We start from the raw sequence: 13,703 nt of genomic DNA on the forward strand, positions 1-13,703 counted from the left end.
GGAGTGCAGATGAGGGTTCTGAAGCAGGGTGGAATGGAGAAGGAATTAGGAGTGAAAAGGGAAAAACATGCATATATACGCACAGATAGCTTACGTGTGTATTTGCGTGTCTTCCTTTTGAATAGACTCTTATTTTCATGAAATGTCGCTCTTTATTTTTGCTAATATTCCTTGTCTTAAGGTCCGTTTTGTCTAATATTAATACAGCCATACTAATTTTTTGTGTGCTTACCATTTGCTTGGTCTACCTTTCCATCTTTTGTGCCTTTATATTAAAAATGTGTCTTGGGGCACCTGGGTGGCTCAGTCAGTTAAACGTCCAACTCTTGATTTTGGCTCAGGTCATGATCTTACGGTTTCATGAGTTTGAGGCCCTACATGGCCCTGCGCTGTCAGCACAGAGATTGTTCCTCTTTTTCTGCCCCTCCCCTGCTCGCACTCTCTCTGTCTCTCTCAAAATAAATAAATAAATGTAAAAAATAAATAAAATGTGTCTCTTACAAATAGAAGATAGCTGGGTTTCACTGTATAGTTTCTGGCTTTTAATTGGAGTGTCTAGTCCTTTTTACTCGATGTAATTATTGATACGATTGGGTTTAAGTCATATATTTTACTTTACATATGTTATAAATCCCATCCTACAATGTTAGTACTTTAACAGTTATTTATCTGTTACAAAACTTAAGAAAAGAAAAGAAAACCATCTTTTGTATTCATCCATGTATTTAACTTTCTTGTGTTCTTCAGCCATTTTTTGTAGATCTGAGTTTCCATCTGGTATTATTCCCATCATACTAAATAACTCCTTTTGCTATTTATTGTAACGAAGGTCTGCTGGTAATACATTTTCTCAGCTTTCATTTACTTGAAAATGCTTCCTCCTCCTCCTTCCTCTTCCCCTCCCCCTCCTTCTCCTCTCCCTCCTCCTCCTCCTTCTTCTAAGTTTCAGAAATCTAAAGATTTGATCACATTGTCTTCTGGCCTTCATTATTTCTGATGATGAGGCAGCCATCATTTGAATTATTGTTCCTCTGAATACAATAGATCATTTTTTCTTGCTCCACTTTTATTTTTCCCTCCATTTAAAAATTTTCTCTTTATCTTTGATATTCAGAATTAAAAAAAAATGTTTATTTATTTTTGAGAGATAGTGGGGAGGGGCAGAGAGAGGGGAGACAGAGGATTCAAAGTGGGCTGTATGCTGAGAGCAGAGAACTGGATGCAGGGATGTAACTAATGAGCTGTGAGATCATGACGTGAGCTGAAGTCAGATGCTTAACCAACTGAGCCACCTAGGAGCTCCTGATTTTCAGAATTTTGACTATGATCTGCCATGGTTTGGTTTTTGGGACTTGGTAGTTCCATAGGTTGGTGTATTTTTGCCAAATCTGGGGAAATTTGAACACTTTCTTCAAATATGCTTTTCCTGCTCCCATTTTCATTCTTCTCTTCTTCTGAGACTTGACTATATACACGTAACACATAACAAGGAACTGTTACTCAATGTCCCACATTTGATGGGACAAATGTCCCAAAACATTTGTTTTGGTTAGATCTCATTTCTCTGTTTTTCATATTGGATCATTTATACAGATCTGTTTTTGAGTTCACTCACCATTTTTTCTGCCATATCTAATCTGATCATTGAATTAATTTTTTCACTTTAGATTTTGTGTTTTTTATTTCTGGGATTTCCATTTGTTTTTTTCTTACAGCTTTAATTTCTCTGCTGAGAATCCCTATTTGCTTTATCATTAAGACTGTATTTTCCTTGAAGACTTTGAACATATTTATAATGCCTGTTGTAAAGTTCTTCTATACTAATTCTAACATCTGGGTCTTTTCAGGGTCTGTTTCTGTTTACTATTTTTGTTCTTGATTATGGGTCAAAGTTTTCTGCTTCTCACATATTTAAAATTTTTGTTAATATGCTGGACGTTTTGGGTGATGCAGCACAGGGGGCCTTTAATTTCTGGAGTTGTACTTACACCTAAGGAATGGGCTCTCTGGTGCCTCAACTGAATACCTGGGATATCAGTGAGGATTGTCTATACTGCCTGGGCTAAAATTTCACTGTCTTCCGGAACTGCACATCTTTAGTATCTCTGTTCCTTTCTCAAACCTGTAGCAGATCTCTCTACTAGGCCCTTTGAAGAAAAGTGCAGTGAGCCTTTGACTAAGGACCCACAAAGAAGCATCACAAATCTTCTGTCCCTTGCTGCTTCTATCTGTCCTCTCCTTCAGTGCAATCCCCTACTCTTTGATATCCTGAGCCCTGCACTCAAAACTATGCTTTCTCAGCTCAGCAGGACTGCCCTACTCTGTTTGAGTTCTACCTTCTGATACTTAAGTCAAGAAATTGTCCTCAGTCAAAGAGGTGTGATGAATGTAGGGCTCACCTCATGTATTTTCCTTCTCTCAGGGATCCCAGTTCTGCAGTACGGGCTGTCCAGGGCCTAAAATCAATGTCTTCATATATTGGTCCAGCATTATGACTGTTTATGGTGAAAGGGTAAGTCTGGCACCATTTACTCCCGTGTGACCAGAAACAGAAGTTCCTCTGTGTGTATGTTTGAAATGCATGTAATAAAAAAAAAATCAAGAAGTAGTCCTTTAAAAGCAACTCTATTAGTTTAAAGCCAATCTGAGTTGAAAACACTCTGCAAGTATGTACAGATGATATGTAAATGTTGATTTTAAACATGATATAGATATAAAATATATCTATTAGGGTTTTTGTACTTGGGTGTGGCAGGCAAGAAAGTCCTTGTGTTGCTAACAGCTCCCATGGAGATTTTAGCATGAGCTGAAGGACCTCATTTTCCCATTGATAGAGTTTCCAAGGATGAGGTGAATGTTTCCTTTAGTCCTAACACTAGATCATAGGTTGGCCAGACCCGAGAAGCTGGACTACCATAAAATTAATAATGATTTGAAGAGATATTACTTAAATAGAATGAGAGTTTAAGGTACAGACATAAGATGAAGCTGCTGTTACATTTTAGATACTAAATGAAGTGTGATTCAAAGAGGAGACAGCATTTATTTAGCAGCTCAAACGGTATGGGGGCAAAAGTGTGACTGACATCCCAGAATACTATACAACCATCATCCAACCACTGTGAGTCACACATCAGCCCTCCAGGAAGCTCTTTATTAAATGTTCTTTTTGCTTCAGTGGTCAAACCTGGACTCTAGGGACAGCTTAATGGGCCAGCAACATTTCAAGCTAAAACCTAATAAATGCAATGAAACTTTAAAACTTTAAATGAGTTCAGATTTAAAGGACTAATAAAAAAGATGTGCTTATGTCGCCAAGTACACTTAAAAAAGTCTGATCCTTGACATAAATGAAAGGAAATGTCAGCTCTCTATGTTTAATTCAATTGCAGGTAAATTTTCAGTGTCTAATTTAAATTATTGTTTTCTATTAAAATCACCTAAGACTTTTGGCCCGGACAGGATGTGTTAAAGCAATGAACCCTGAGGGCTACTTAGTAAGTAGGAAAGGCAGACCCTAACTTGGGCTGGAGACTTATTAGGGCAACCCTAAGGCAAGGGTGGATGTGGAAGAATGTGTGACTGACAGAGATTGTTAAAGGTTGTGTGAGGTGGTGGTGGAGGCTGAGGTTTTGGAATCAGACCCACCCAAATTACAATCCTGACTCTGGGCAAATTAACTTGGCCTCTCTGAAAGGAGTTTCCTCATCTGTAGAACGTTGGTCATAATTGCATTGGCTGTTCAGAATCCAAGCAATGCTTCAACGAGATTGTGTTTGTAAGCTCCTGAGCATAGATCTTGAAGATAACAATGCTCAGTAGATGGTAGAGGTCATTATGAACATGTGTGTCCCATGGTTTCTCTGTAAGTCTTCACATTACTAACAAGATAAAGCCAAGTGCTGTGGTTTCTGCATTGTGTTGACATGCTAGTGGATCACAGGTTAGATATGAACAAGTATTCTCTCTCTCTCTGTTTCTCCCCCACCCCTGTGCCTTCAGAAGATCTTTGTTCTCCTCAGTAACTGGGGAACCTCACATTCATCCAGTAACTAGCTAGGGTCTGTCAATGCTATTTCAAAATGCTTATGTCGTGACATTAACCAGATATTTGCACACACTCTCTAGGATAAGGGCAAAGCACAGTTGATTCATCCTGGAATTGTATTGGGTGGGCAAAGCTTTGTTAGGCTGGAGAAGGGACCACCCTGGTCAATTGTTTTAGTGGTCTACTAGCTCGAAGGATGCTTTCTGGAAAGTGGGATGTTGGAAAGGCTGGTTTTAATGATTGGAATTTGTCTGCATGAATAAACATAAAATCCAGGGACAATGACTTTTATTAGTCATTTGTCAACTGTCTGTTTAATTGATTATTTTGTTCATACAAACAAAAGCAATTCTATCTGCTGGCTGACTTTTCAGGGCAGTGAAGAAAGGGAAGGGGTTGGCCTCAGGGGGGTTGACTCGAAGGTCATTAACAATGACCCAAAGAAAGTAGACTGGTCAGAATTGTTTCTATCCGTTGTCAGTTTTCCCAAGGGGTCTGTGCTGGACAAGTGTGATGGGGTGTTTGTTTTGGCTTCTTCTATGCTCCCTCCTTCTTGAAAGACATCCTTGCTCCTACTTCATTCTCCCTCCTTCAAGGCAACCAATAATTTCACTTCCCTGGGATCACTCTGGTTTTGGCATTTCCCTGCATCCATCCTCCATATTGTGAACTATTCCTCTTCACTCCCCTTTCCAAAATGTTGTTGTCCTTAGCCCCCTCTCGGCATTTTGCGAGGTTTCTAAGCAGCTCATCTGTGGTAAATGAAGTATAAGTAGTTCAATGAATTATCTGCCCTGCCTCACAAAATGTATTCCTATTTTAAGGGGGAGGACCCACAGAGAAGCCTTATTCCAAAGTAATGACTATCTTTCCTCAGACAGGTACAGTGATTTATAGAGGGAGCTTGGGTGGTGGTGGTAACTTTTTGGGGTCCCTCAAATTGCACCCCATATTCAGCCTAACAGGGGATGATGAGGAAGCACAAGCTTTGAAGAAGAATTCTAGGCCCTAGAATCTATAACTGGCCCTTTGCACTGTGGGCTTCAGCATGGGTGACCTCTGTGGGGGCTGCATCCATGGGCTGAGGGCCTGAGCCAGGAAGAGGCCATTCAGGGTCCAGGAGAGATAGAGGGGCAAAGAGGAAAAGTCCAGCTCAAAGATGCCGTTTCCTCTTCCTTCTCCCCCTGCTTCTCAACCCCACACTGGCCACGACTCCCAGCCACACTGATGTCCCTCAGTGTGATATCAGCACGGGACTGGTGGGGAACAGGGAGCCACTGAACAGTCCCCTGCAGCTGCCTGGACTCCTCTGGGTAAGGGAGCTGCCGTTTACCAGGAACCCGAGGGGGAGGACAAGTGCTGCCCACCCAATCTTAGTGGGTGTGTGAATACAGCGTCATGCTTCTCAAAGGGTGTGCCGTGTGGTCTCTAGTCCCAAGCACCCAGGGAACCCTTTAAGGGGGGAGGAATGGTGGGAGAGGCTGAGTGTGGCCACACACTGGTTGTTCAGGCCTGGAGAATCCAGGTCCCTCCTTCTCACTGGTCTCACAGAAAAACAAGAAAGGAGAATACTGAGATACCACATAAAACCCAACAGGGTTTTTCGTTTGTTTGTTTTCCAAATTTGGCGTTTCTATGAAAAAGCAACACTGTGGTCACTTCTTGGAGGAATTGTCATGAAAGTTGTATAAGGTCTAAATGCTCTCAGTCATCTCTTAAGTGTCTGGTTACTCCCTCAGGTTGGGTCCTCAGATCATCAGGTCACAGGTTCCCTTGACCCTACCCCATTCTTCCCCTGGGTGTGAGGACACATTTTGCTATGATACGATGTCATGATGCCCTTGACTTTATATCTAAAACCACCTCCAGTCACCAAGTATTTACTGGGACCCATTGAGTGTCCACCATGTTCCTCAGTCAATCGCCATTTCACACCCTGAGTCGTGGTTGCAAGACGAGAAAATTTTTAACTATCACGTGGTGTCATATACACAAAATTGTGCTTTTCATAGAGTATTTTAGAAAGTAGAAAAAAGAAAATTTCAAGGCAACCTCTTATTGACCTGGAAACCTGGGGAAAGTTGAGCTTGGGGGCAGAGACAACACCTTGTCTGTCAAAACTCATTTCACATGATTGCATCACTCAGGGAGTGAAAGGTGATGGAGCCATCCAGTCATGGCAGTGAGAGCCTATCAATTTGTTGCGGAAAAACTCTGAGAGGCCGGAGGAAAGGCAGCACTGACTTTGGCATCCCTCACCGTTCACCCCAATGGCCGATGCATGGGAAGTCCCTGAACCAGGCCACTTTAGTGAAAATACCCTGGGACCTTTTTAATTCCTTTTAAGAGGTCAAGACATGAATCTCTGTGTGATGTCACAAATTTCCTAAGTGAAGGAGCTCTCTCAAGTGTCTCGATCAGAAGATGTTTTTGTTGGGGCTGGAAAAACAAAGGAAAAAGCATAACCATCTCTGCCGGGGCTGTGTGTGAGGCTCCGTTGCCAGCCCCAGATGACACGCAGGAGTCATGAACGAGGAGGCCAACGGTGACCTCAGCTCTGCTCCCCTTCCCTCTCCCAGCCCAGGTCATGGGGTTTCAGGGCCTTTACCTTGACAAGACCATGCACTCTGAGTCCCCCAGACCTTGGCCCCAAACCACAAGCCTTTCTGTCCCAGCCTTTGAGGAGGTCAGAGGTAGAAACTTTATTGGTTCACTGTGGGACTTTCCAATTTGGAAGCCAGGATCTTCTTCCCGTATATTGCAATAATAAAAAATAATTACTCCTGCTATTGAATTTTTATACTAACCACACCAGGTCCAGACATCTGCATTAAACTAAACTGTAGAACCTTCAGTGGAGATTTTCCACAGCTGCAAAGCTCTGCAAAAACTAGAAAATGTCCAACAGCTGCTACAGCCACAAAACTATTACAGGAACGAAGACATTTCAAATGTAAGAGAAATGGCTGATGATGCATATCAGAGCAGCCTTCACAACCAGCAGTTTCTTTTGGCTAACGCTACAGAAATGAGCAGTGAGCCATTAGTTGGAATTAGAACGATAAAGACCTTTCATTAATCACGCAGCAGGTTGGAGGAAGGGGAAGAAAGAGTTGGTCCGGAGTTGGATCTAGGAGATTATATTCAAATTGAGAGGCAGCCTGAAACCCATGGGACAGATGAGCAGCTCAGTTCCTGTCAAAGTGGAAGAATCAGCTGTAAGAATTTGGGAAGGGACCTACTTCCATGATGGTTTTGAGTATCCAGTTTAGTAGTATGGAAACTAAGAAACTTTTCATTACCTACTACTCGTTACAATCAATAGACATGGCGGTCATATCGTAAAGTGGAAAACTCAATTAAATGAGAAATCAACGATCTTTTGTAAAAAGATCACAAATGTGTAACATTTGTAGACGTGTCTCAGCCTCTCTTGCTGTGGGCGCTTGGAGACCACCAGGCCCAGGCGCTCTGAGCAGAACAGAAGTTCTCTTACCTGACTCAGCCACCCCTCCTCACAGACTCCTTTCATCGTTCCTGGTTAGCCTTTCCCTGGGTCCCAGGAGATTATTTACGAGGTCACAAGTCAGGGTACTCTGGAGAAACAGAACCTACATACACATATACATATATATGATATTTTAGGTGATGGTGATTATGGGACCAGCAAGTCCAAAATCTGTAGAGTAGAGCAGCAGATTGGAAATGCAAGCAGAGTTTTTAGTTTGCAGCCTTGAGGCAGAATTCCTTCATTTCAGGAAAATGTCCGTTTTTGCTCTTAAGGCCTTTAACTGATTGGATGAGCCCCAGCCACACCATTGAGGGTCATCTTTACTTAAACTCAACCGATTATAGATCTAGACCACATCTACAAAATACCTTCGCAGCGACATCTAGTGTTTGGTCAAACAACTGGGCACCGTAGACTAGCCAAGTTGACCCATAAAACTAACCATCACACCTTGTATCTGTTTCTTTTATTTTTTTTAATTTTTTTTTAATGTTCACTTACTTTTGAGAGACAGAGAGAGAGCACAAGCAGGGGAGGGGGAGACAGAGAGGGAGACACAGAATCCGAAACAGGCTCCAGGCTCCGGGCTCTGGAGCCCAACGCGGGGCTTGAACCCATGAACCGTGAGACCGTGACCTGAGCCGAAGTCGGACGCTCAGCCGACTGAGCCACCCAGGCGCCCCTCACACCTTGTATGTGTCTCAAAAGCATTCCAGAACTCTTGAATTCCCAAGGGAATCAGGTCCTCACAGCCATGCTTGGCTGAGCTCTGCCGAGAGCCCGCGGGAGCCCATGGAAAGAGATGCGTGTGTGGAGTAACGTTATTAATACCGTTTCTCAAAGTTGGAATAAATGTCATTTTCCTGTGTTGAAATTTTAGTAAAATTTCCAAATTCTAGAGCACTGAAAGTATACAATAAGGATGATTGAGGGCTAGAAGGATAATGTCATCAACGGGTTGTTATCACTGTGAAGCCAGACTGTGGGAGTGTGAAAATCTGCCTCTTGTTTGCTCCCTCACACGTGCCATTCACACCGTGGGGCAAGAGGAGCTCTGACGGAGAGGCAGCGGCAAGCCCTCTTTCTGCTAGAAACTTTCTGCATTGAGGCCAGGGCACTCACTGAGGCGCAGCTCTCTGCGGAAGGGAGGCCTTTTAAGGCTTCCTGGGTGTCCATGTTATGAAAGGTGCCTGCCAGCCATCAACTGATGGGGTCACTGGCCCCAGAGCCACAGCCAACCTGGTGCCTCTGCCAGCAGAACCTCCACCCTGGTCCCTGCTGCTTGTGACTCTATCCTTTTCTTGCCTGGGGGGACAGAGCCGCCAGCATAGTGTGGAGCTGACACAGGTCCCTGAGCTCTCTGACAGGGGCACTCCTTACTTCTTGGCTTCTGGATTAGTGATTGCCAAAGTCAGCAGGAAAAAAGATACCTAGGATTCCTTTTCTCTTTTTTGAAAGGGTATGATTGTAACTCTCTGTCCCTTCTCTGCCTATTGAGTTTCCTCCTTTCCAGAGTGAGTGCAAATCCACATCTTCAGTTAAGCTTTTCTGGACCACTCTAGTTGGGGCTGACCCCCCCACCCCCACCCCCACCCCTGCAACTCTCATTCTTTCTATCTTTCATTTAAAAAACATCTGATCCGGGCGCCTGGGTGGCGCAGTCGGTTAAGCGTCCGACTTCAGCCAGGTCACGATCTCACGGTCCGTGAGTTCGAGCCCCGCATCGGGCTCTGGGCTGATGGCTCAGAGCCTGGAGCCTGTTTGGGATTCTGTGTCTCCCTCTCTCTCTGCCCCTCCCCCGTTCATGCTCTGTCTCTCTCTGTCCCAAAAATAAATAAACGTTGAAAAAAAAATTTAAAAAAAAAAATAAAAAACATCTGATCCTGTTGTTGCTAATTTTTAGGTCCAAATTTTATCTCTTCAGCAAGGCTGGAAACTCCTTGAATGGTTATCATTTACTTAAAACCTGCTGTATATTGCAATCCCCTCATGTACACACACATCCACACCCACCCAGGCATGTGCACACACACACACACACACACACAGCCCCAGACAGAGCAGAGATTTAACGAACACTTATGGGTGGGGTTGATGGCTCAAATTGCTTCACTACCTAGCACACGTTAATTCGATATATGACAATGACAGTTTTTACAGAAAAGAAGTTTACCCTTAGAGTGTTATCTTATGTGGGTTCACTACCTTAAAGTTGCATTTATTGAGCAATTCCCATGTGCCAAAGACTACCCAAGGCTCTTTTTGCACATTGTCTTATGAAATCTCACAACAGCCTTGCAAGACAAGGATTCACATGCTCATTTTTTAAATGGCCAATTGTGACTCGGAGTGGTTAAATAATTTGCTCAAGTCAGGCAGCTGATAAATGGTGGGATTAGGGTTTACACATATTTGCATCTACCAAACCATCCGTGTACCAAGGACAGCGTAGGGCAGGGAAGGAAGCCACTAGAAATTCCCCATCACTGAGATACACTTCCATATGGAACAATAGGAAAGCATAGGTGTGGGATTTGACCCAGGTATCTATTAGAAGGCATACGAACTTAGGCAAAATCTTAGTCAACTGAGTCTAGATTTCTTAGTCTGAAACGTGGGGGTCAAAATAGTTTTCCTGTACTACATCTGTATCAACACTGCCAAAAGAATGACTATAGTTCCAGGGTTTATTTAGAATCATCTTTGATTTCCTTCATGGAACATTCTTGCTTTTGCGATCTACCCAAGGGACTAAAATCCACGTGAGACATGATACTCATCTCTGGAAACTTTTTGCATCAAAAACCCCAAAGGTCCTGTCTTCCAGAACTGAAAACCCAAGATAGATGAATGCAGAACCACTCAAGATGCTTTTCTGTAGTTACAGTTCACATCAAGAGCTAGATCATGTTATTTTACCCCCTGTTATCTTGCTTCCCAGCCTCGTCCTGCTCCCCTTGGCACTCAGCCTCTTGCCCTGTCCCTTTGCCATCGTGCGCTGGCTGTGGAAACTCAGGATTCGATACTGTTCTTTCTTGGCTGCTATTTGCTTCTGGTCTTCAGAATAGCTCCCTTCCTGATCCCACTCAGCCTCCCTGGAGAACGTCTCTTTGTGAATCACCATGTGACCCAAGTCACTTAATCTCTCGTGATCTCAACTTCCCTGTTTTTAAACAGAGGAATAAAATAAAATACCCAACACAAAAGGTTGCGAGGACACTAAATGACAAAAAGTTTATTATGAAAGCATCTGGTAAACTCTAAGCCATATACCAATATAATACGTGCTATGCTAATTAAACGCAGTTACCATATAGGATAAAAATAGACAACCACGTGTCTTACTTAATAAGGGTTTGGTGTCAGCCTGATAGGAGACAGGAGCCCAATAACTTCTAGAGGGCTCTGCTCTTATATTTAAATAAGAGCAGAAGAGTGAGCGGATGAATTTAGGAAAAGGAAATGGAGAACAGACCCACTAGTTTATAAATAGTAACAAAGATACATTCGGTTAGCCTCCCCTAATGGGTTGTTATGGTGGAAACAGAAGTGAAGCGTGTACCAACACAACCCTGGTGGCACAAGGTCCACACACAGGTTCTTACTACTTTGGTGTGGACTAGCCCAGAGCCCAGGAAAGGCTGGAAATGCAGGGTGAAGGGTTTTAGTAGGGTACAAGGTAGACCACTGCTTCCAAAAATGAGATAGGAAAGAGCCTGAAAATGCTTCCTGATGAGCTTTAAGTAGGGATTGCAGGCTACAAATTCTAAAAGCAATCAATATTTGGTGACATCCACTCAGGATGGGGGTTCTTGCAGGTGTCTAGCAAATCTGACAGGGGTCTCCTGCAGAGCCCCAGCCACATCTATTTAGATGCAAACAAGGGGGGAAAACCCAATGGCACAGCTGCATTTGGAGTTTCAATGAACCATTGATGCAGTTCTTGTATTCTGAAAAGTACTAGTGACACAGCTATCTGATTAAATCACTCATTGGGGTTAGGTTCTAATTCTTCTGACTTCTTTGCAAAATTGTCTGTATACCATGAAACTTTAGTAACCACTTGGTAGGACCCACTGTATTACTTCGGAATGCTATAAGCTCCAAGCAACAGAATACCTGACTAAAAGGGGCTTAAACCCTAAAATGGTTTAATCAGCCCACATAATAAGTGCAAAGATAAAGGTCCAGGTTTAGCACAGAAGCTCAAAAAATGTCATCAAGGATGCAGACTCTTGTCTTTCCAATCCTCGCGGTGTCAGCTTTTTGTCCTTAGGCTTATACCTCAGTGTTGCAAAATAACTGTCAAAGTTTCATTTGATACAGGAAGAAAAAGAAGCCTGAGGAAAAAAGGGATTTCCATTTACAGCAGAGGAAAATCTTTCCTAAAGGGCCCTCCCGTACCTCCCCTCTACCATCTCGTGGCCAGACCTGGGTCAAATAGTTGCAAAAGAGTCTGGGAAAAAGGGTACATGGGAGAGATGAATGATTGTCATAATTGGCCTAAACCAATCATGAATCATTGTCTGGAGCTGGTCAAATTGCCACCCTGAATAAAATCATAGTTTTGTTAGCAAGGGGGAGGGCTGGAAATAAATATTGGTAGACAGAAGCTTTTACCACAACTGAACAATGCAGCTCTAAGGTTTTTAATTCCATTGGAGATGTAATCACCTTTACTTGGCTACCAGTAAACTCTCTGTCCCAAAGAGCTGATCCTTGCGAGGGAATTTAATATTTTTTTCTTAACAACAGAATTTATTTACTTATTTGTTTAAAAAAAAAATTAATGTTTATTTATCTTTGAGAGACAGAGCGTGAACAGGGGAGGGGCAGAGAGAGAGGGAGACACAGAATCTGAAGCAGGCTCCAGGCTCTGAGCTGTCAGCACAGAGCCCGATCCGGTGCTCAAACCTACGGACCGTGAGATCATGACCTGAGCCGAAGCTGGACGCTTAACCGATGGAGCCACCCAGGCGCCCCAACAGAATTTAAAACAAGAGTAAAAGACATAGGATTGGTGTTATGGACCAACAATATTTAGACTGAAGGCGATTCAGTGGTCTATCAAATATTTCTATATGTTCACAGCCATGAACAAGCTCTTCCAAATTAATCCAAATGAATTACTCATACATTTTCAACTTTGGTTATTATCCTCACAGGATAATGCAATGATAAATTTTAGTGCCACATTTCTGAGAACAAGATAGGTCATGAATTTGTAAGTGTGGAGACTTCTACATATTGGCACAAGACAGGAGGAACATTTGCGTAGAAACAAAGGGCTTGAAAAACTGCTCTAATGAATGGCTCATCGCATAGGTTAAGTGCTGCAGGGAAATACAGCCCAGAGAACCCAAGTGCTCCTCAGGTTGTGAGTCTCAGGCATGGGGATAAGGTTTTGTCCCCATATGGATACCAGGCACTTCAAAAACTTGTATCTGCTTCTCGTTACGCTGGAGAGCGGTCAAGAAAGTAGAAACACTTAAAATTCATCCCATTATTGGAAGTACCTCTGAGCAGTTCTTACTCTCCCTTTGCCTTGCTCCCCTTGGTTAATTTGTACTTTTCTTGCCATAGCGTAAGCAGCAGTTGAATCCTCTCCGATCCTGCCTGATGTAGGGGGAGGCTGTATACAAGCACTTAACCAACCAAACAAACTCAAAATGCACATTCCACACGTGTTCAGCGACACCGTGAATATAAAGAAAAGTCTTTCCCCCCTGCCACAGGCCATTTAAACACTCGTGAAAGATGTCCTTTGTGTATAGAAAGCATACCTTAAAAAGAAATGAAAAATTAAAGCATATAGACTTCAGCATTCCACATCAAGGCCAGCCACAGAGGAGCTGCACGGGCTCGTTCCTCTGCAGAACAAGGACACCTGGAAAAAAGGATAAAGAACAACACAAGCCATTTAAAATCTCTGAAATACTTCCAAGGGCATGCAGCAAATGAAGAAAATTTAATCAAGAAAATCCATCAAAAATCTGTAAGAACCGGGGCGCCTGGGTGGCTCAGTCGGTTAAGCATCTGACTTTTGATTTCGGCTCAGGTCATGATCTCACAGTTGGTGGGATGGAGTCTGGCGTCAGGATTTGTGCTGACAGCGTGGAACCTGCTTAGGCTACTCTCTGTCTC

The sequence above is a fragment of the Acinonyx jubatus genome, chromosome B2, assembly GCF_027475565.1.
Source record: "Acinonyx jubatus isolate Ajub_Pintada_27869175 chromosome B2, VMU_Ajub_asm_v1.0, whole genome shotgun sequence".
Taxonomy (NCBI): domain Eukaryota; kingdom Metazoa; phylum Chordata; class Mammalia; order Carnivora; family Felidae; genus Acinonyx; species Acinonyx jubatus.